The sequence below is a fragment of the Mustela nivalis genome, assembly GCF_964662115.1.
Source record: "Mustela nivalis genome assembly, chromosome: X".
NCBI classification, from domain to species: Eukaryota; Metazoa; Chordata; class Mammalia; order Carnivora; family Mustelidae; genus Mustela; species Mustela nivalis.
This window is the reverse complement of record NC_139040.1, coordinates 61,798,701-61,822,894: the sequence shown is the minus strand read 5'-3', so window position 1 is coordinate 61,822,894 and position 24,194 is coordinate 61,798,701. Positions and strand designations below refer to the sequence as shown.

The window sequence follows — 24,194 nt, the reverse complement described above, 5'->3', positions numbered from 1 at the left end:
GTCTGAGACAAATTTGTTTAGATGGAAACTATTATGTTGGTTGTCTGTCTTCTTTCTTTCCTGCCCACTCCTCCCTTATACAGCATTTTCTGCCAACACTTAGAATATAATCTGGCTTCTCTGGTAATCCTAATATATTGCACCACCTAAGATTGTTCCCATCTATGTTCCTTTACCTACCTTCTTCCACAAAGTAAAATGAATCTTTTTTTTTTTTTGTATATTTCATCCTGTCCACTCTCCAAAGTGAAAACTGGCATATCTGATTGACTACAGTAAATGGGCTAATTTGAAAATCTTTGTAATATTTTCATTTATTAAGAAATTATTTGAGGGGCACCTGTGTGGCTCACTCAGTTAAGCATCTGACTCTTGATTTTGGCTCAGGTCATGATCTCAGAGTTGTAAGACTGAGCTCCACATCAGCCTCCATGCTGAGTGTGGAGCCTCCTTAAGATTCTCTCTCTCACTCTGTTCCTCCCTCCTCCACTCAGATTCTCTCCCTTTCTCTCTTTTTCTCTCCTCCTCATTTTCTCAAAAAAATACAAGCCATTTTAAAAAAAAAGAAATTCTTAGAGACCAAGTACATTAAAGGGCTGAATCTGTAATGGGTATTTCAGGTAGGGTGGCAAGTCCAGGCAAGAGATCATTGTGCAATATGGAGCAGAAAGGAGTGGAGTACGGTTTTTGGTGCACCTAAACTACCCCACATGAGAAGGCATCTACAAACATTTCAAGAGTACCTGCAAGGCAGAGTTCTTTTGGGGGGGGGATGGTAGAAGTTAATCTACTGCAGTATCAGCTGTGCTGACAGCCAGTGGCCATTTGGATTTCCCTCCATGTGTATTCATTAATCAGTGAAGCAGCTGTGGTTATGAGAGCTCAGGACAAGAATCCCCACCTGAGAACAAGTCAGCTCCTATCCTCCAAATGGTTTGTGTTTGACTAGAAGCCATGGTATTTTTCCAGGCTAGTTCAGAGCTTCTTGTGACCAAGAAGTGACATGTGAACCCTGCCAGTGACATTTCTATCATCTCTCCCCGTTTCCAAAGGCTACCAAGTTAAAAAAAAAAAAGATGTCAGATGATAAAGGGATTCCCACTTGACTTTGCTACTACCACCAGCTAAGTATAACTTTCTCCATATTATTTTTGCACATGGTAATCCATTTTTAGTTTCAGCATCCATCTGCTGAAATATCCCAGCACTCTGAGAATCTTCTTAATGCAGTACTTGACCACTGCTTTTCTATTTTTTTCAGGCATAAATGAATTAAACCAGTCAGATTCCCCATGGCTTCTTGAGAAGACCCTATTGCTATGACTAAGGAATTCCACTACCATTGGAGAAACAGTAGGTACTCAAATAGTCTTAATTCCATTTCGGCATTATCCCTAGCAGAGTGCCTTTTCACTCTGTGAAGAGTAGACTGAGAGCTCTCACAAGTCACCTCTCCTACATTTGTTGGTCCATTGATAGATTCCCAGATAATGACCAGGTTCTTGCAGTCAATGAATGTAATCTTATAGAACATGAAAGGCTAGTGTTTCTGGAGTATTTGGTAGAATGTGATATTCTTTTAAATATTATCTTGTTGAATCATATTGGAAATGAGGCAAAAAGAAAAATGAATCATACTGACCCTGACTATATTAAGAAAATGCAAACACATAATTAAATATCACTCAGCACATATTCTCTACTCTAGACCTATAGTAGGGAGTAATATATGTGCATTGAGGAAGGGGATGCCACTTACTGAGAAGAAATAATAGACTAGTTGTAAGTGAATCACATGAATAATAGGAAAGTGTCTATTTATTGATTGGTAAGCTTAAAAGTCATTGAATCTTATGTTAAAAGCCTATTTGGAAAATGCATATTTTGGAGAGAAGGGGGTGTTTTTTATGTTTCTTTTGGCTTCCATTTCTAGATGTCTATTCTTAGAAGAAAGGTATTATTGAAGCACCAGCCTAGATATCTATTGTAAGAGAACATGTTTAATACTTAAACTCATTTAAAAAATCAGCAATATCTCTTTGTAGCTTTGATTTGCATTTCCTTGATGATTAGTAACATTGAACATCTTTTTATGTGTCTGTTGGTCACTTATATGTCTTCTTTGGAAAAAATGTCTATTCAGGTCCTCTGTCCATTTTTTAATAAGATTATTTGTGAGTGTTTGCTTTTGAATTGTATGCATTTTTTAATATATTTTGGATATTAATGGAATATTGGATACATTATTTGCATACATCTTATTCTAGGTGGCTTTTATATTTTGTTGATGGTTTCCTTTGCTGTGCAAAAGCTGTTTATTTTGGTATAATCCAAATAATTTTATTAACAACAGGCAAATTATGGAAGAACCCAAGAGTCAGTTGATAGATGAATGGATAAACAAGTGGTATATACACACATATATACATACAACGGAATATTACTCAGCCATAAAAATAATGAGATCTTGGTATTTGCAACAACATGGATGGACCTAGAAAGTGTTACACTAAGCAAAATCAGTCAGTCAGAGAAAGACAGATACCATGTGATTTCACTCACATGTGGAATTTTAAAAACAAAAGAAACAGGGGAACCTGGGAAGCTCAGTCAGTTAAGCATCTGACTCTTGATTTCAGGTCAGGTAATGATCTTGAGATTAAGCCCTGCATTGGACTCCATTCTAGGTGTGGAGCCTTCTTAAGACTCTATTTCCCTCCCCCCTCCACACTCTCTTTCTGTCCTTCTAAAAAAAGTTAAAAAAAAAATAAAAAGACAAACAGCAATAAAAAGATAAATTAAAAAAAAGACAATAAAAAGAGAAATAACATCAAACAGATTCTCTTGAATATAGAGAACAAACTGGTGTTTGCAAGAGGGGAGATGGATGGGGGATAGGTGAAATAACGGGGATTAAGAGAACATTTATCATAATGAGCACTAAGTAATGTGTAGAGTTATTGAATCATTATATTGCACACCTAAAACTAATATAACACTGCATGCTAATTATACTTAAAAAAAATCAAGAGCGGGGCGCCTGGGTGGCTCAGTGGATTAAGCCGCTGCCTTCGGCTCAGGTCATGATCTCAGTGTCCTGGGATCGAGCCCCGCATCGGGCTCTTTGCTCAGCGGGAGCCTGCTTCTCTCTCTCTCTGCCTGACTCTCCGCCTACTTGTGATTTCTCTCTCTGTCAAATAGATAAATAAAATCTTTAAAAAAAAAAAAAAAAAAATCAAGAGCAAAAGGACTGCACAGATCACTTTAACATGGAGAAAAAAAAAGGCACTAAACATGGTCACATTCACTTATAACCCTACCCAGGAATTCAGGGATTTAAAAACTAAAAAAGCTACTTAGAGTGCTCATATTCCTTATATGTGAATATGTACATGTTTAACATAAGTATTTAGTATATGGATTTATGGATATCTGGAAACAAAATTGAAATAATTCTATCTTTTCTTTATAGTTGCACTTTCTCATAAAAATGAAAAAACCTCTGTTCAAGACCACTTGAGACTTTTCCCCTGATTTAATCAGGATGAGAGCTCGGTGAGACAAGAAGAAAAAAAAATAGATGCCTGTCTGAAGCACATTATATTTGCAGCACTGATAAATTGGTGATTAATAATAAGTGGGGTAGCCTACATAGCATGCTTTCTTTGTCAAAAAAAATTATCTTTAAAAAAAATAATTATCTTTTGCCTCAGTATAGTACTATACCTCTGTTGAAAGAGTTGATTGAACTTTAGTTCCTGTTGTGGTATAAAAGTCAAGTTAAGTAAGGAGATTCAAGAGCATTTTTATTTATTAATAGCCATAGAAGTCCCTAATCATGATATAACATCAGGCTTGAGAGAAAAAGAGAAATACTTAACTACGACTACCAGCCAATAAAAATAAATAAATAAATAAATAAATAAATAGCAAAACAAAACAAAGAACAATAGAAATTTGCATGAAGAAAATATGTAATTTCTTATTATGATTTCCTCTTGGAGACCTTAGCCAGCATTCAGTCTTTGGCCGCAACAGTTCAATATGCATACAGTTATTTTGCACTGTTTAAAATGTTAAGAATTCATTCGGTTTTTTTTTTTAATTAGTCAGGATATTTATTTTTTTTTTCATTTATTTATTTTCAGCATACCAGTATCATTATTTTTTCACCACACCCAGTGCTCCATGCAATCCGTGCCCTCTATAATACCCACCACCTGGTACCCCAACCTCCCACCCCCCCACCACTTCATTCCCCTCAGATTGTTTTTCAGAGTCCATAGTCTCTCATGGATCACCTCCCCTTCCAATTTCCCCCAACCCCCTTCTCTCTAACTCCCCATGTCCTCCATGCTTTTTGTTATGCTCCACAAATAAGTGAAACCGTATGATAATTGACTCTCTCTGCTTGACTTATTTCACTCAACATAATCTCTTCCAGTCCCGTCCATGTTGCTACAAAAGTTGGGTATTCGTCCTTTCTGATGGAAGCATAATACTCCATAGTGTATATGGACCACATCTTCCTTATCCATTCATCTGTTGAAGGGCATCTTGGTTCTTTTCACAGTTTGGCAACCGTGGCCATTGCTGCTATAAACATTGGGGTACAGATGGCCCTTTTTTTCACTACATCTGTATCTTTGGGGTAAATACCCAGTAGTGCAATGGCAGGGGCATAGGGAAGTTCTATTTTTAATTTCTTGAGGAATCTCCACACTGTTCTCCAAAGAGGCTGCGAATTCATTCATTTTTAAAGACTTATTTATTTGAGAAAAAAAAGAACATGAGTGGGGGTAGGGGCCAAGAGGGAGGGAAAGAGCCTCAAGCAGACTTCCCACTGAGTGTGGAGCCTGACAAGAGGCTTGACCTCAGGACCCTGATATCATGACCTGAGCTGAAATCAAGAGTTGGACGCTTAAGCAACTGAGCCACCTGGGTACCCCAGAATTTGTTCCTTTTTAAGAATATTTATATAGCACTTATTATAGAAGCTTAGAAATATTAACTGATTACTCATAGAGGGAGGCAGTATTACCTCTTTTTACAGATGAGGCAATTGAGACATGGAAATGTGTAAGTAACTTGCCCAAAGTCACACAGCTAGTCAGTGGCAGAGTCTGAATTTTTTTTTTAATTGAAGTGTAATGAACATGCAATGCTATGTTAGTTTCAGATGTATAAAATATTGATTCAGTTATTCTATGCATTACTCAATGCTCAATGATAACTGTAGTCACTGTCACTATACAATGTTAGTTATTACAATATTATTGACTATATTATTTAAGCTCTCTTTTTATTTCCATGATTTATTTATTTTATAACTTGAATTTTGTACCTCTTAATCCCCTTTATCTATTTTAATCATCTTCCTAGCCACCTCCCCTCTGGCTGACTGGCTCCAGATTCCCATGCTCTTGTCAACTCTAAATGATGTTTCATTATTTATAAAATATCTGCATATTATACAATAATTATATATACATTCACATAAATACGACATGGAATACTAAGGCTCTTTAAAACCCAGAGGTAAAATGATATAATATTACAATTAAATTTCCTATAAAAGTTATTTGGTTTAATCAACCAATTTCAAAGAAGAAATGAGGGAGGAAGAGAAGAAAATGCTAGCAGAGTAGGAGGACCTAGGTTTGCCTCATCCTAGGACCACAATTAGATAACTATCAATCATATTAATACCTCAGAAATAGATATAAAGCCTGACAGAATAAACTCTACAAATAAAGGGAGAGAAGAGACCACATAGAAGATGTTAGGATGCATGGAGATATGGTTCAGAGGAGAAATGTATTGCAAGTGCTGCAGAGGGAGGGAACCATGGTCACAGAGAAGGGTGAGAGAGAGATAAGCACACAGGAGAATGTACACAAATGTTTGCCAAAGACATTGGCTTGGAAAATGGGAGAGGCTGACTTCCATGAGTTCTGGCAGCCAGCCTTGCTTACATCCTGGAGTATTAAAGGTCAGGAGTTTTGACTGATGCCTGCCATGTCAGATACTTGAGGGCACTGCACTACTCCTGGAGAGAAGGCAGGCAAAGAACAGAGAGGCAGAGAGGGTGGAAAGAGCAATCTGAAGAGTACCTGGGGTACAGGTACTTCCCAGATCATGTCACTGAGAGGCTGCATACATAAAGACACCTTACTGGGAACAAAGGAGATGACAGATCCCTCACCCAGAAGACTAGCACAACCCCCTGCACATACCACTTCTCCAGACCAGAGAGTTCTACAGGCCTCAGTTCTGGACAGGTCTCATTTCACAAGTAGACCAGAGCACACCTAGTTAAAACTCACCACATTATGGCCAAATATGAAATACTGCCACAACAGGCAAGGAGAGATTCTGCATATGAGTGGCCTGAAGGACAGAGCAGGTAAAAAACAAACAAACAAACAAGCAAAACAACAACAACAACCAGCAGCATGCACACAGCAAATATTGGTGACACACTCTTAAGCACCAGGACATGGGCACTACATGACCTTGTCTTCATAAGGTCATTACTTTCAGGAAGAGAAGACATAACTGGTATTACTTTCTTCCTTCCTATCTTTCTTTCTTTTTTAAGAATTTTTTTATTTATTTGAGAGAAGGAAAGAGAAAGAGAGAGAAAGCATGAGCAGGGAGGAGAGGAGAAGCAGGCTCCCTGCGACCAGGAAGCCCAATGCAGGGCTTAATCTCAGGACTCTGAGATCATGACCTGAGCTGAAACGGAGCCACCCAGGCATCCCAAAACTGGCCTTTTTAACACAAAGAAGGCAGAGACTTAGACAAAATATGAAGATGTAGGAATTTATCCCAAATGAAAGAAAAAGACAAGTCTATTGCCAGAGATCTAAGCAAAAGAGATATATGTAAGATGTCTGATGGAGAATTTAAAGTAGCAACCATGAGGATACTCAAAGAGCTTGAGAACAGAACAGAAAACATCAGTGAGATCCTTACCACAGAGATAAAATAATTGAAAAGATTTCAGAGATGAAGAATGCAATGCATGAGGTTAGAAACAGGCTTGATGCAATGAATAGCTGATTGGGAAAAGGAGAGGAATTAATAAATAACCTTAAAGACAAAGTAAAGGAAAGTAATTAAGCTGAACAAAGAGAGAACGAAGAATTATGCAACACAGGAATAAATTTAGGGAACTCAGTGACTACATCAAGCATAGTAACATTTATTTTATAGAAGTACCAAAAGAAGAAGAGAGAGAAAAGGGGGCAGAAAACTGATTTGAAGAAATAATAGCTGAAAACTTAATTAATCTGCAGAAGGAAACACATATTGAGACCCATGAGACATAAAGAACTCCCATCAAAAATGACAAAAGCCGTCCAACACCAAGATACATTGTGATTCAATTTCCAAAATATAATTATAAAGAAAAAAATCTTAAAAGTAGAAAACAAAAGAAGCCCCTAATTTATAGAGGAAACCACTAAGGGCAGCTGAAGATGTCCCAGCACAAACTTGAAAAGCCAGAAGGGAGTGGCATTAGATGACAAATGGCTGAATGGGAAACATTTGCAGTAAGAATATTTTATCTAGCAAGGCTGTCATTTAGAATAGAGAGAGAATTGAAGAGTTTCCCAGGAAAACAAACACTAAAGGAATTCATGACCAGTTGACCAACCCTGCAAGAAATATTAGTGTGGATTCTTTAAGTGCAAAGAAGAGACCAAAAATGACAAAGACAAGAAAAGATAAGAAAAAATCTCCAGAAAGAATGACAAAACAAGTAAGAAAGTGGCAATAAATGCATATCTATCAATAACTATTTTGAATATCAGTGGACTAAATGCTCCAATAAAAAGACATGAGGTGTCATAATAGATTTTTTTTAAAAAAACAGTCTATATGTTGCCTAAAAGAAACTCATTTTAGACCTAAAGACACACTTATCTTGCAAATAAATGTCAAAGTAAAGCCTGAGCAATAATTTGTGGACAAACTAGAATTTAAAACAAAGACAACAATAACAACAAAAAGACTATAACAAGAAACAAAGAAGGGCACTATGTAATAACAGAGGGTAAAATCCAATAATAGGATGTAATGACTGTAACTATTTATGCACCTAACAGAGCAACCACATATATAAAACAATTAATAACAAACAGGGGTGCCTGGATGGTTCAGTTGGTTAAGTGTCTGACATTCAATTTCAGCTCAGGTCATGATCTCAGGGTTGTGAAATTGAGGCCCACTTTGGGCTCCACACTCAGTGTTGAACTTGCCTAAGATTCTATCCTTCTCCCTCTGCCCTTCCCCACCATTCACTGGAACTCTCTCTTTAAAAAAAATCTGAATTAATAATATACATATAGGAACTCATTGATAATGATATAATGACAGGAGGGGATTTTAAAACCCCATTACATCGATGGACAGATATTCTAAACAGAAAATCAGTAAAGAAACAATACCTTAGAATGACAAACTCGAACAGGTGGACTTAACAAATATATTCAGAATATTCCACCCTAAAACAGCAGGGTACACACATTACTTGCAAGGCCACATGGAACATTCTCCAGAATAGATCACACATTAGACCACAAAACAGGTCTCAACAAATATAAGAAGATTGAAATCACACCATCCATCTTTTCTGACCAAAATCCTATGAAACTAGAAGTTAAGGAGAAAAACAAGAACAAAAACAAAATCTGGAAAGACCACAAATACATGGAGCTTAAATAATACGCTACTAAACAATGAATGGGTCAACCAGGAAATAAAATAAGAAATAAAAAATAGGAAATAAATGAATAATAATATAGAATGGTCCCAAACCAGTGGGAAACAGCAAAAGTGATCCTAAAAGAGAAGTTTATAGAAAGATCTATCTCAAGAAGCAGGAAAAATCTCAGATAAAACACCTAACCTTACACCTTAAGGAGTTAGAAAAAGAACAACAAATGAAGCCTTAAGCCAGCAGAAGGAGGGAAATAATAAAGAATAGAGCAGAAATGAATAATAGAGGGTGCCTGGGTGTTTCAGTGGGTTAAGCCTCTGCCTTCAGCTTGGGTCATGATCGCAGGGTCCTGGGATCCAGTCCCGCTCTGGGCTCTCTGCTCAGCAGGGAGTCTGTTTCCATCCCTCCTTCTCTCTCTCTCTCTGCTTGTCTCTCTGCCTACTTGTGATCTCTCTCTGTAAAATAAAAAAAAATCTTAAAAAAGAGAAATGAATGATAGAGAAACAAACATACATACAAACAAAAAAACCCGACAGAACAGATCAATGAAAACAGAAGTTATTTCTTTGAAAAATTAATAAAATTGATGAACTTTTAATTAGATTTATCAAAAAGAAAAGAGAATGGACCCAAATAAAAATAATCACAGATGCGAGAGGCGAAATAACAACCAACACCAGAGAAACACACTTAAAGGAGAATATTGTGAAAAATATATGCTAACAATTGGACAACCTGGTAGAAATGATAAATTTCTTTAAAAAGATATGAAATACCAAAAGTGGGACAGGAAGAAATAGAAAACTTGAACAGATGAATAAGCAGCAAAGAAATTGAATCACTAATTTAAAAAGTCCTAACAAACAGAAGTCTATGACCAAATGGCTTCACAGGTGAATTCTACCACACATTTAAAAGAAGAGTTAATAGATATTCTTCTCAAACTGTTCAAAAAAAAAAAAAAAGAAAGAAAGAAAAGAAAAGAAATGGAGGGACACTCTCAAATTCATTTTAGGACTCCAGCATTACCCTGATACCAAAACTAGATAAAGACCACTAAAAAATTCTGTCAAGTCCTGGACTCTTGTTTTTTGGGAGGTTTTTGATCACTGCTTCAATCTCATTACTAGATATTGGTTTATTCAGGTTGTCAATTTCTTCCTAATTCAGTTTTGGAAGGTTATAGATCTCCAGGAATTCATCCATTTTATCTAGGTTGCTTAACTTATTGACATATAACTGTTGATAATAATTTCTGATTATTGTTTCTATTTCCTTGGTGTTAGTCATGATCTCTCCTTTTTCATTCATAATTTTATTAATTTGGGTCTTCTTTCTCTTCTTTTGGGTTAGTTTGGCAATGGTTTATCGATCTTATTGATTCTTTCAAAAAAACCAGCTTCTAGTTTTGTTGATGTGTTCTACTCTATCTCTAGTTTCTATCTCATTGATCTCTGCTCTAATCTTGATTATTTCTCTTCTTGTGTGTGGGGTTGGTTTAATTTCTTGTTGATTCTCCAGTTCTTTGAGGTGTAAAGAGAGTTGATGTATTCAGGATTTTTCAATTTTTTGAGGGAGGCTTGGATGGCTATGTATTTTCCCCTTAGGACTGACTTTGCTATATCCCATAAGTTTTGGACTGAAGTGTCTTCATTCTCATTGGTTTCCATGAATTGTTTAAGTTCTTCTTTGATTTATTGATTGATCCAAACATTCTTAAGCAAGATGGTCTTTAGCTTCCAGGTGTTTGAATTCCTTCCAATTTTTTTTCTTGTGGTTGAGCTCCAGTTTCAATGCATTGTGATCTGAGAATATGCAGTAAATAATCTCAGTCTGAGGGTTTTGGAGGGGAGGGGAGTAGGAGGTTCAGTGAACCTGGTGGTGGGTATTATGGAGGGCATATATTGCATGGAGCACTCAGTGTGTTGCATAAACAATGAATTCTGGAACACAGAAAAGAAATTTAAAAAAAAATAAATAATTCTTAAAAAGAGCAAAGGAAACAGAGGAAGAGAGAAAAAGAGAGGCAAACCAAGAACACACTCTTAGCTATAGAGAACAAACTGATAGTTGCCAGAAGGGAGGTGAGTGGGAGCACTGATAAAGTAGGTCATGGGAATTCTAGAGTGCACTTGTTTTGATAAGCACAAGGTGTTATATGAAAGTGTTGAACCACTGTGTTGTACAACTGAAACTAAAGTTATACTGTATATTCACTAACTGGAATTTAAATAAAAACTTAAAAAGAAAAGAAAAAAAAGACCACTAAAAAAGGTCCAATATCCCCGATGAGTATTGGATGCAAAAATCCTCAATAGAATATTAATGAACCAAATCCAGCAATACATTAAAAAGACCATTCATCATGATCAAGTGGGATTTATTTCTGGATCACAAGTGTGGTTCAATATTCACAAATAAATCAACATAATGCATAATATTTATAAAGGAAAGGATAAGAACTGTATGATCATTTCAATAGATAAAGAAAGCATTTAAGAAAGTACAGCATGTATTCATGATAAAAACCCTCAATGAAGTAGGTTTAGATGGAACAAAATAATAAAGGTCTTACATGAAAAACCTATAGCTCATGTCAAGCTAAATGAAGAAGAACTGAAAGCATTTTGTCTATGGTAAGAAGCAAGATACAGTAGACACTAACGTCATTTTATTCAACAAAGACTGGAAGTCCTAACACAAGAATAAGACAACAAAAAGAAAGAAAAGACATCCAGATCAGAGAGAAAGTATAAAACTTTAACTTTTTTGCAGGTGCCATGATACTTTATATAGAAAAACTGAAAGACTCCACAAAAAAACTACTAGAAATGATAACCAAATTCAATAAAATTACAGGATATAAAATCAATGTACAGAAACCTTACATCTCTATACACCAATAAAAAAAAAAAAACAGAAAAAAAGAGGAGGAGTCAAGATGACAGAGAAGTAGCAGGCTGAGACTACTTCAGCTAGCAGGAGATCAGCTAGATAGCTTATCTAAACATTGCAAACACCTGCAAATCCATCGGCAGATCAAAGAGAAGAAGAACAGCAATTTCAGAAACAGAAAAACAACCACTTTCTGAAAGGTAGGACTGGTGGAGAAGTGAATCCAAAGCTATGGGAAGATAGATCCCGGGGGGAGGGGCCGGCTCCCGGCAAGCGGTGGAGCAACAGAGCACAAAATCGGGACTTTTCAAAGTCTGTTCCGCTGAGAAACATAACTCCAGAGGCTAAACCGGGGTGAAGCCCACCCTGGGTCAGCGTGGCCTCAGGTCCCGCAGGGTCACAGAAGGATTGAGGGTGTCTGAGTGTCACAGAGCTTGCGGATATTGGAACGGGAAAGACGGCTACAGAGACAGAGCTAACAGTAAGCTCGCAGTTTGGGATTACCTCGAACCAGTCGCAGGCTCAGGGATCTCGGAGCGCGGCCAGAGGTCAGGCAGACGGGAGTTACTGGGCGCTGTTCTCTGAGGGCGCACTGAGGAGTGGGAGCGGGCTCTTGGCTCCTCCAGGCCAGAGACCAGGAGGCCGCCATTTGTATTCCCATCCTCCAGAACTCTACAGAAAGTGGACAGGGAACAAAAGCTCCTGAAAGCAAAACTGAGCAGATTATTCAGCCCAGACCCTGGTAAGGGTGGTGCAATTCCGCCTGGGGCAAAGACACTTGAGAATCACTACACCAGGCCCCTCCCCCAGAAGATCAACAAGAAATCAGGCCAAGACCAAGTTCACCTACCAAGGAGTGCGGTTTCAATACCAAGGAGAGCGGCAGAATTCCAGAGGAGGAGAAAGCAAAGCAAGGAACTCATGGCTTTCTCCTTGTGAATTTTTAGTCTTGCAGTTAAAGTAATTTTTTTCTTTTTCATTTTTATTTTCTTCTTTTGCTAAATTTTTTTTAACTTTTACCCTTTTCCTTTTTAACGTTCTTAAACTAGTTTATCTAATATATATATATATATATACATTTTTTTCTTTTTATTTTTTACTTTTTTTATTCATTTTCTTTTTAAATTCTTTTCTTTTATTTTTCTTTCTTTCTTTCTTTTTGAACCTCTTTTTATCCCCTTTATCCCCCCTCACGATTTGGGATCTCTTCTGATTTGGTTAAAGCATATTTTCCAGGGGTTGTTGCCACCCTTTTAGTATTTTACTTGCTCCTTCATATACTCTTATCTGGACAAAATGACAAGGCGGAAAAATTCACCACAAAAAAAAGAATAAGAGGCAGAACCGAAGGCTAGGGACCTAATCAATACAGACATTGGTAATATGTCAGATCTAGAGTTCAGAATGACAATTCGCAAGGTTCTAGCCGGGCTCGAAAAAGGCATGGAAGATATTAGAGAAAACCTCTCAGGGCATATAAAAGCCCTTTCTGGAGAAATAAAAGAACTAAAATCTAACCAAGTTGAAATCAAAAAAGCTATTAATGAGGTGCAATCAAAAATGGAGGCTCTCACTGCTAGGATAAATGAGGCAGAAGAAAGAATTAGCAGTATAGAAGACCAAATGACAGAGAATAAAGAAGCTGAGCAAAAGAGGGACAAACAGCTACTGGACCACCAGGGGAGAATTTGAGAGATAAGTGACACCATAAGATGAAACAACATTAGAATAACTGGGATTCCAGAAGAAGAAGAGATAGGGGAGCAGAAGGTATACTGGAGAGAATTATTGGGGAGAATTTCCCCAATATTGCAAAGGGAACGAGCATCAAAATTCAGGAGGTTCAGAGAATGCCCCTGAAAATCAATAGGAATAGTCCCCGTCACCTAATAGTAAAATTTACAAGTCTTAGTGACAAAGAGAAAATCCTGAAAGCAGCCCGGGAAAAGATGTCTGTAACATACAATGGTAAAAATATTAGATTGGCAGCTGACTTATCCACAGAGACCTGGCAGGCCAGAAAGAGCTGGCATGATATTTTCCGAACACTAAATGAGAAAAACATGCAGCCAAGAATACTACACCCAGCTAGGCTATCATTGAAAATAGAAGGAGAGATTAAAAGCTTCCAGGACAAAAAAAAACTGAAAGAATTTGCAAACACATTACCAGCACTACAGGAAATATTGAAAGGGGTCCTCTAAGCAAAGAGAGAGCCTACAAGTGGTAGATCAGAAAGGAACAGAGACAATATACAGTAAAGTCACCTTACAGGCAATACAATGGCACTAAATTCATATCTCTCAGTATTTACTCCGAATGTTAATGGGCTAAATGCCCCAATCAAAAGACACAGGGTATCAGAATGGATAAAAAAGCAAAACCCATCTATATGTTGCCTCCAAGTAACTCATTTTAAGCCCGAAGACACCTCCAGATTTAAAGTTAGGGGGTGGAAAAGAATTTACCATGCTAATGGACATCAGAAGAAAGCAGGAGTGGCAATCCTTATATCAGATCAATTAGATTTGAAGCCAAAGACTACAGTAAGAGATGAGGAAGGACACTATATCATACTCAAAGGGTCTGTCCAACAAGAAGATATAACAATTTTAAATATATATGCCCCCAACATGGGAGCAGCCAACTATATAAACCAATTAATAACAAAATCAAAGAAACACATAAACAATAATACAATAATTGTAGCGGACTTTAACACCCCCATCACTGAAATGGAAAGATCATCCAAGCAAAAGATCAGCAAGGAAATAAAGGCCTTAAATGACACACTGGACCAGATGGACATCACAGATATATTCAGAACATTTCATCCCAGTGCACATTTCATCTCTAGTGCACATGGAACATTCTCCAGAATAGATGACATCCTCGGTCCTAAATCAGGACTCAACAGGTATCAAAAGATTGGGATCATTCCCTGCATATTTTCAGACCACAATGATCTGAAGCTAGAACTCAACCACAAGAGGAAGTTTGGAAAGAACCCAAATACATGGAGACTAAACAACTTCCTTCCAAAGAATGAATGAATCAACTGGGAAATTAAAGAAGAATTGAAAAAAATCATGGAAACAAATGATAATGAAAATACAACAGTTCAAAATCTGTGGGACACAACAAAGGCAGTCCTGAGAGGAAGATATATAGCGGTACAAGCCTTTCTCAAGAAACAAGAAAGGTCTCAGGTACACAACCTAACCCTACACCTAAAGGAGCTGGAGAAAGAACAAGAAATAAACCCAAAGCCCAGCAGGAGAAGAGAAATCATAAGATCAGAGCAGAAATCAATGAAATAGAAACCAAAAAAACAATAGAACAAATCAACGAAACTAGGAGCTGGCTCTTTGAAAGAATTAATAAAATTGATAAACCTCTGGCCAGACTTATCAAAAAGAAAAGAGAAAGGACCCAAATAAATAAAATCATGAATGAAAGAGGAGAGATCACAACTAACACCAATGAAATGCAAACTACTATAAGAACATACTATGAGCAACTCTACGCCAACAAATTTGACAATCTGGAAGAAATAGATGCATTCCTAGAAACATATAAACTACCACAACTGAACCAGGAAGAAATAGAAAGCCTGAACAGAACCATAACCAGTAAGAGATTGAAACAGTGATTAAAAATCTCCAGACAAACTAAAGCCCCGGGCCAGATGGCTTCCCGGGGGAATTCCTCCAAACATTTAAAGAAGAACTAATTCCTATTCTACTGAAACTGTTCCAAAAAATAGAAATGGAAGGAAAACTTCCAAACTTGTTTTATGAGGCCAACATCCCCTTGATCCCAAAACCAGACAAGGATCCCATCAAAAAAGAGAGCTATAGTCCAATATCCTTGATGAACACAGATGTGAAAATTCTCACCAAAATACTAGTCAATAGGATTCAACAGTACATTATAAAGATTATTCACCAATTCCAAGTGGGATTTATTCCAGGGCTGCAAGGTTGGTTCAACATCAGCAAATCAGTCAATGTGATACAACACATCAATAAAAGAAAAAAAAAGAACCATATGATACTCTCAATAGATGCTGAAAAAGCATTTGACAAAGTACAGCATCCCTTCCTGATCAAAACTCTTCAAAGTGTATGGATAGAGGGCACATACCTCACTATCATCAGCCATCTATGTAAAACCCACTGCAAAAATCATTCTCAATGGAGAAAAACTGTAAGCTTTTCCACTAAGGTCAGGAACATGGCAGGGATGTCCATTATCACCACTGTTATTCAACACAGTACTAGAAGTCCTAGAGTCAGCAATCAGAAAACAAAAGGAAATTAAAGGCATCCAAATCGGCAAAGAAGAAGTCAAATTATCACTCTTTGTAGATGATATGATACTATATGTGGAAAACCCAAAAGACTCCAATCCAAAACTGCTAGAACTTGTACAGGAATTCAGTAAAGTGTCAGGATATAAAATCAATGCACAGAAATCCGTTCTATTTCTCTACACCAACAACAAGGCAGAAGAAAGAGAAATTAAGGTATCAATCCCATTTACAATTGTACTCAAAACCATAAGATACCTAGGAATAAACCTAACCAAAGAGGCACAGAATCTATACTCAGAAAACTATAAAGTACTCATGAAAGAAATTGAGGAAGAAATTGAAAATGGAAAAAGAAATGGAAAAATGTTCCATGCTCCTGGATTGGAAGAATAAATATTGTGAAAATGTCTATGCTACCTTTAACAATCTACAAATTTAATACAATTCTTATCAAAGTACCATCCATCTTTTTCAAAGAAATGGAACAAATAATTCTAAAATTTATATGGAACCAGAAAAGACCTCGAATACCCAAAGGGATATTGAAAAAGAAAGCCAACGTTGGTGGCATCACAATTCCGGACTTCAAGCTCTATTACAAAGCTGTCATCATCAAGACAGCATGGTACTGGCACAAAAACAGACACATAGATCAATGGAACAGAATAGAGAGCCCAGAAATAGACCCTCAACTCTATGGTCAACTAATCTTTGACAAAGCAGGAAAGAATGTCCAATGGAAAAAAGACAGCCTCTTCAATAAATGGTGCTGGGAAAATTGGACAGCCACATGCAGAAAAATGAAATTGGACCATTTCCTTACACCACACACAAAAATAGACTCAAAATGGATGAAGGACCTCAATGTGCGAAAGGAATCCATCAAAATCCTTGAGGAGACCACAGGCAGCAACCTCTTCGACCTCAGCCGCAGCAACATCTTCCTAGGAACAACGCCAAAGGCAAGGGAAGCAAGGGCAAAAATGAACTATTGGGATTTCATCAAGATCAAAAACTTTTGCACAGCAAAGGAAACAGTTAACAAAACCAAAAGACAACTGACAGAACGGGAGAAGATATTTGCAAACGACATATCAGATAAAGGACTAGTGTCCAAAATCTATAAAGAACTTAGCAAACTCAACACCCAAAGAACAAACAATCCAGTCAAGAAATGGGCAGAGGACATGAACAGACATTTCCGCAAAGAAGACATCCAGTTGGCCAACAGACATATTAAAAAGTGCTCCATATCACTTGCCATCAGGGAAATACAAATCAAACCCATAATGAGATATCACCTCACACCAGTCAGAGTGGCTAAAATCAACAAGTCAGGAAATGCCAGATGCTGACGAGGATGCGGAGAAAGTGCAACCCTCCTACACTGTTGTTGGGAATGCAAGCTGGTGCAACCACTCTGGAAAAGAGCATGGAGGGAGGTTCCTCAAAATGTTGAAAATAGAACTGCCCTATGACCCAGCAATTGCACTATTGGGTATTTACCCTAAAGATACAAATGTAGTGATCCAAAGGGGCACGTGCACCCGAATGTTTATTGCACCAATGTCCACACTAGCCAAACTATGGAAAGAACCTAGATGTCCATCAACAGATGAATGGATCAAGAATATGTGGTATATATACACAATGGAATACTATGCAGCCATCAAAAGAAATGAAATCTTGCCATTTGCGACAGCGTGGATGGAACTAGAGCGTATCATGCTTAGTGAAATAAGTCAATTGGCAAAAGACAACTATCATATGATCTCCCTGATATGAGGAAGTGGTGATGCAACATGGGGGCTTAAGTGGGTAGGAGAAGAATCAATGAAACAAGATGGGATTGGGAGGGAGACAAACCATAAGTGACTCTTAATCTCACAAAACAAACTGAGTGTTGCTGGGGGAAGGGGGGTTGGGAGAAGGGGGGTGGGTTATGGACATTGGGGAGGGTATGTGCTTTGGTGAGTGCTGTGAAATGTGTAAACCTGGCGATTCACAGACCTGTACCCCTGGGGATAAAAATACATGTTTGTAAAAAATAAAACAATTAAAAAAAAAAGAAGAGAAATTCCAGAATCAATCACATTTACAATTGCAACAAAACCAATGGGATACCTAAAAATAAACCTAAACAAAAATATGAAAGATCTGTACTCTGAGAACTACAGCCAATAATGAAAGAAATTGAAAATGACACAATGAAATATAGAGACAATCCATGTTTATGGGTTGGAAGACAAACATTAAAATGTCTATACTATCCAAAGAAATGTACATATTTAAAGCAATCCCTGTCAAAATACCACCACCATTTTTCATAGACCTAGCACATACAGTCCTGAAATTTTTATGGAACAACAAAAATACCCTGAAGAGCTGAATAGCCAAAACAATCTTGAAAAAGAAAAGAAACCTGGACACATCTCAATTCCAAACATCAAGTTATATTACAAAGCTGTAGTGAACAAGACATTATGCTACTGGTAGAAAAACAGATACATAGATCAATGGAACAAAATAGAAAACCCAGAAATAAATCCAAAATCATATGGTTAATTCATCTTTGAGAAAGGAGGAAATAATATCCAATGGGAAAAAGACAGTCTCTTCAGCAAAGTGTCTTGGGAAAACTGGAAAAGAAAAGAAGAAATAAAGAAATAAAGAAAGAAAGAAAGAGAGGAAGGAAGGAAGGAAAGAAACCACTTTCTTACAGCATACACATAAATAAATTCAAAATGGATGAAAGACCTATAGGTGATACAGGATACCATCAAAATCCTAGAGATGAAGACAAGGAGCAACCTTTTTGATATTGGCCATAGCACCTTGTTACTAAATAGGTCTCCTGTGGCAAGAGACCATAGCACCTTGTTACTAAATAGGTCTCCTGTGGCAAGGGAAACAAAAGCAAAAATGAACTACAGGGACTTCATCAAGATAAAACGCTTTTTGCACCATGAAGTAAACCATCAATAAATCTCAAAGGCAAGCTTTGGAATGGGGAAAGATATTTGCAAAGGACACATTTTTTTTTAAGGTTTCGCTTATTTTTTTGAGAGGGAAGAGAAAGAGGGAGAGGGAGTGAGGAAGAGAGAGAGAGAACAGAAGGAGAACAGAACACTGAAAAAAAGGGAGAAACAGCTCTGCTGAACAGAGAGCATGATGCAGGCTGGGCTCAATCCCAGGACACGGTCATTTTTTATCAAAAGCAAAGTGCGTGGGAACATTCATTTTTCTTTTCTTTTTTTTTTTTTCTTCGAAGTTTTTAAATTCCAGCTAGTTGACATACAATGTAATATTAGTGACAGGTGTAGAATTCAATGATTCATCACTTACATACAATACCCAGTGCTCATCACAAATGCCCTCCTTAATACCATCACATATTCCACACAACCCCCCAGCCTGTCTCCTCTCCGGCAACCCTCAGTGTGTTCTCTATAGTTAAAAGACTATGTTATGATTTCTTTCCCCCTCCTTTTCTTGATTAGCTCAAAGGAGTCCCAAAGATAATTCCAAAGAATAAATTATGAGAATATTTCTCAAAATACAGCATCACTAGGCTGAGCATCTATCTTTGCAAAGTGACCGTTTGAAGGTAACATTGATTTGAAAATATAAACTGTGATGAATTTCTTTAAATTCGTCATAGCAAAGCCAACTTCATTGTAATGAAAATAAGATTAAGAGTGAGAAGTCTTGAGCTCTTGTTCCATATCTGCCATTGGATGTCTGTGTGACCATGAGAAAGTCAATTTATCTGGGCCTTCATTTCTTTATTGGGGGGCACTCTAAATACCCTTTATTTTTTAAAAGTTTTTTTTTTTTTTAAAGTCCAGATAGTTAACACAGAGTGTAATGCTTCTTTCAAGTGTACAATATATAGTGCTTTAACATTTCCATATAGCACCCAGTGCTCATCACATGAGCACCCCTTAATCCCCAAAACCTATTAAACCAACTCCCTACCCCACTCCCTTCGAGTAATTGTTAGTTTATCCTCTATAATTAAGGGTTTGTTTCTTGATTTGCCCCTCTCTCTCTTTTTCTCCTTTGCTCCATTTTTTTGTTTTCTCATTCCATATATTAGTGAAACCACATGGTATTTATCTTTCTCTGTCTGGCTTATTTCACTTAGCGTAACACTCTCTAACTCCATCCATGTCATTGTAAATGCCAAGATTTCATTATTTGTTATGGCTGAGTAATATTCTGCTGTGTGTGTGTGTGTGTGTGTGTGTGTGTGTGTGTGTCCTCTTCCTTAGCCATTCATCAGCCTATGGACACTTGGGCTGTGTCCATGATTTGGCTTTTGTAGATAATGCTGCTATAAACATCTGGGTGTGGGCGCCTGGGTGGCCCAGTAAGTTAAGCATCTGATTCTTGGTTTCCACTCAGGTCATGATCTCAGGGTCATGAGATGGAGCCTTGTGTCATGCTCTGCACTCAGCAATGAATCTGCTTGTATCTCTCCCTTTGCTCCTCCCCGCCCCAACTCTCTCCCCCTCCTCAAATATATGGATAAAAAAAATCTTTAAAAAGCAACAACAAAAAAAATTCAGGTGCATGTCTCCCTTTAAATTAGTATTTTTGGTTTTTTCTTCTTTTCTTTTTTTTTTTTTTTGTAAATACCTTGTAGTGCAATTGCTGGGTAATTCTATTTTTCATTTTTTGAGGAACCTCCAAATTGTTTTCCAGGGTGGCTGTCCCACTTTTGCATTGCCACCAATAGGGTAAGAGGGTTCTTCCTCTTCACATCCTCACATCCTCACCAACTTCTGTCGTTTCTTGTGTTGTTGATTTTAACCATCCCGAAAGATGTGTTATCTCATTGTAGTTTTGATTTGTATTTCCCTGATGATGAGTGACATTGAATGAGCATTTTTTACTCTGGTTAAGCACCCAGAGCTGAAATGGCTAGATTTCACTCTTTTTATGGCTGAATAATATTCCTCTATGTGTGTGTGTATGTGTGTACCACTCCTTTATCCATTTATTAATCAAAGGATACTTTGGCTGCTTCCATAACTTGGCTATTATAGATAATGTTATAAACATAAGAGTCCATGTATCCTTTTAAACTAGTGTTTTTGTATTCTTTTGGCAAATACCCAATAGTGCAACTGTTGGATCATAGGGAGTTTCTATTTTTAATTAATTAATTAATTTATTTATTTATTTTTGAGAAAGAGCAGAGAAGGGCAGAGGGAGAGGGAGAGACATACTCTTAAGTATGCTCCATGCTTATGCTCACAACCCTGAGATCATGACTTGAACTGAAATCCAGTGTTGGATGTTTAGCCAACTGCACCACTCAGGCATCCTGGGCTTTTCTATTTTTAATTTTTTGAGGAATGTCCATAATGTTTTACACAGTGGCTGCACCAGTTTGCATTCCCATGAAAAGTTCAGGAGTGTTCCTTTTTCTCCATAGCCTTACCACACTTGTTCTTTCTTGTGTTGTTGATTTTAGCTGTTCTGACAGATGTGAGCTGATATTTCATGGTAGTTTTTATTTGCATTTCCCTGATCATAAGTGATGGTGAGAATCTTTCTGTAAGTCTGTTAGATATCTGTATGTCTTCTTTGGAAAAACACATGTTTCTTTGACAAAATATAATGTCTTCTGCCTATTTTTTAATTGGACTATTTGTCTTTGCAATGTTGAGTTTTATCAGTTCCCTATATATTTTGGATACTAATCATTTACTGCATATATCATTTGCAAATATCTTACATTCTGTAACTTGCCTTTTAGTTTTGTTGACTGTTTCCTTCGCTGTACAGAAACTTTTAAAAAATGAATTCCCAATAGTTTATATTTGCTCTCTTTTAAGATTTTTTTTATTAATTTGACAGAGAGAAAGACAGTGAGGGAGGGAATACAAGCAAGGGGAGCAGGAGAGGGAGAAGCAGACTCCCCACTGAGCCGGGAGCCCGATGCAGGGCTTGATCCCAGGACCCTGGGATCATGACCTGAACCAAAGGCAGATGCTTAACAGCTGAACCAACCAGGCACCCCACTTATTTTTGCTTTTATTAACTTTGCCTCAGGAGGCCTATCTAGAAAATAGTTGTTATGGCCAATGTCAGAAAAGATATGGAATGTATTTTTTCCAGGAATTTTATTGGCTCAGATCTCACATTAAAGTATTTAATATATTTGAATTTATTTTTGTGTATGATGTAAGAAAGTGGTCCTTCTTTTGCATGTTGTTGTCCAGTTTTCCCAACACAATTTGTTGAAGAGACTGTCTTTTTCCCATTGGATCTTATTTCCTCCTTGTCAAAAACTAATCGACCATATAATTTTGGATTATTTCTGCATTTTTCTATTCTGTCTTATTGATCTACATGTATATTTTTGTGCCAGTTCCATAATATTTGGATTACTACAACTTTGTAATATAACTTGAAGTCCAGAACTGGGATGTCTCCAGTTTTACTGTTCTCTTTGAAAATTGCTTTGGGTATTCTGGGTCTTATTTGGTTCTTTCTAAATTGTAGATTGTATTTGTATTTCTATGAATAATGCTGCTGGTATTTTGATAGGTATAGCATTAAATCTGTAGATTGCTTTGGAAAATATAGACATTTTAACAATATTTGCTATTTCAATCTATGAGTATGAAATGTCTTTTCATTTCTTATATCATCTTCAATTTCTTTTGTCAGGGTTTTATAATTTTCAAAGTATAAGTCTTTTACCTCTTTGGTTATGTTTATCATTGGTATCTTAATATTTTTGGGACAATTATAAATGGGATTGTTTTCTTTTCTTTTTTTTTTTTTTTAAAGATTTTATTTATTTATGCGGCGGGGGGGGAGAGCACAGGCAGACAGAATGGCAGGCAGAGGCAGAGGGAGAAGCAGGCTCCCAGCCGAGCAAGGAGCCTGACGTGGGACTCGATCCCAGGATGCTCGGACCATGACCTGAGCCGAAGGCAGCTGCTCAACCAACTGAGCCACCCAGGCGTCCCTGGGATTGTTTTCTTAATTTCTCTTTCTGCTGTTTCTCTTTCTGCTGTTTCATTATTGGTATATAGAAATGAAATAGATTTCTGTACGTTGATTTTGTATCCTGTGAGTTTACTGAATTAATTTATTGATTCTAACATTTTTTGGTGGAGACTTTTGGGTTTCCTATATATTCTATCATGTCATCTCCAAATAATGAAACTTTTACTACTTCTTACTGATTTAGATGCCTCTTATTTCTTTTTGTTGTCTGATGCTCTGGCTAGGGCTTCCAGTACTATGGTGAACAAAAATGGTGAGAGTGGTCATCTTAACTAATTTTAGTTAACTTAACTAAATTTAGTTAAATTATAATTATTGATGGACATGTATTTATTGTAATTTTAATACTTACTTTGCAGTTGTTTTTGACTGTTTTCTCTGATCCTTTCTTGTCTTTTCTTTTCATGTTTTGTTGACTTTCTTTAGTGATATATTTGGATTTCATTCTCTTTATTATTTGCATTTTTATTAGTGGCTTTTAATATATGATTACCATGATGTATTTATATAATCTCTTCTGCATATAATAGTTTATATTAAGTTGATGTGTTTAAGTTTTAGCCCATTCCTTTCTCCTCTGTTACCCATCCTTGAGGATTGTGGATTGTGTTGTCATATTTTGCATCCTTGTATGTTTGAGATTTTTCACTGATTATTTTATAGAAATATTCATTTTCACTGGTTTTATGTTTCCTATTTTTTTTTTAAAGATTTTGCTTATTTATTTGACAGAGAGAGATCATAAGTAGGCAGAGAGGCAGACAGAGAGAGAGGGGTAAGCAGGCTCCCTGCTGAGCAGAGAGCCTGATGCAGGGCTCCATCCCAGGACTCTGAGATCATGACCTGACCTGAAGGCAGAGGCTTAACCCACTGAGCCACCTGGAAGCCCCTGTTTCCTATTTTTATACTGTCATTTTTGGTCTCCCCTTTCCACTTAAAGAGTCCCCTTTAATATTTCTTGCAGGGCTGGTTTAGTGGTACAAACTCCTTTTCCTTTTGTTTGTCTCAGAATTTCTTTATTTCTCTTTCTAATTTGAATGTTAGCCTTCCTGGATAGAGTATTCTTGGTCACAGACTTTTCATATATATCATGCCACTCTCTTCTTGCTTGCAAAGTTTCTGGTGAAATATCTGCTAATTTTCTTATGTCGTTTCCCACGTATGTAACTTTCTTCTTTTGTCTGTTTTTAATTTTCTTTTTTACTATATCTCTGTATTTTGCATTAC

General features: G+C 37.0%; 1 protein-coding gene across 6 annotated transcripts in view; it reads left to right on the top strand.

Annotated features, from left to right (window-relative positions):
* GPR174 (G protein-coupled receptor 174) overlaps positions 1 to 24,194 on the top strand; it is a 70,332-nt gene that overhangs the window by 24,344 nt on the left and 21,794 nt on the right. For 4 of the 6 annotated variants that reach the window (XM_082716010.1, XM_082716008.1, XM_082716005.1 and 1 more), the window contains one exon: positions 1,262 to 1,357. The gene's annotated coding sequence lies outside the window, so the exon portion shown is untranslated. The remainder of the gene's footprint in view (positions 1 to 1,261; positions 1,358 to 24,194) is intronic. The other 2 variants (XM_082716006.1, XM_082716007.1) reach the window with 1 other exon arrangement.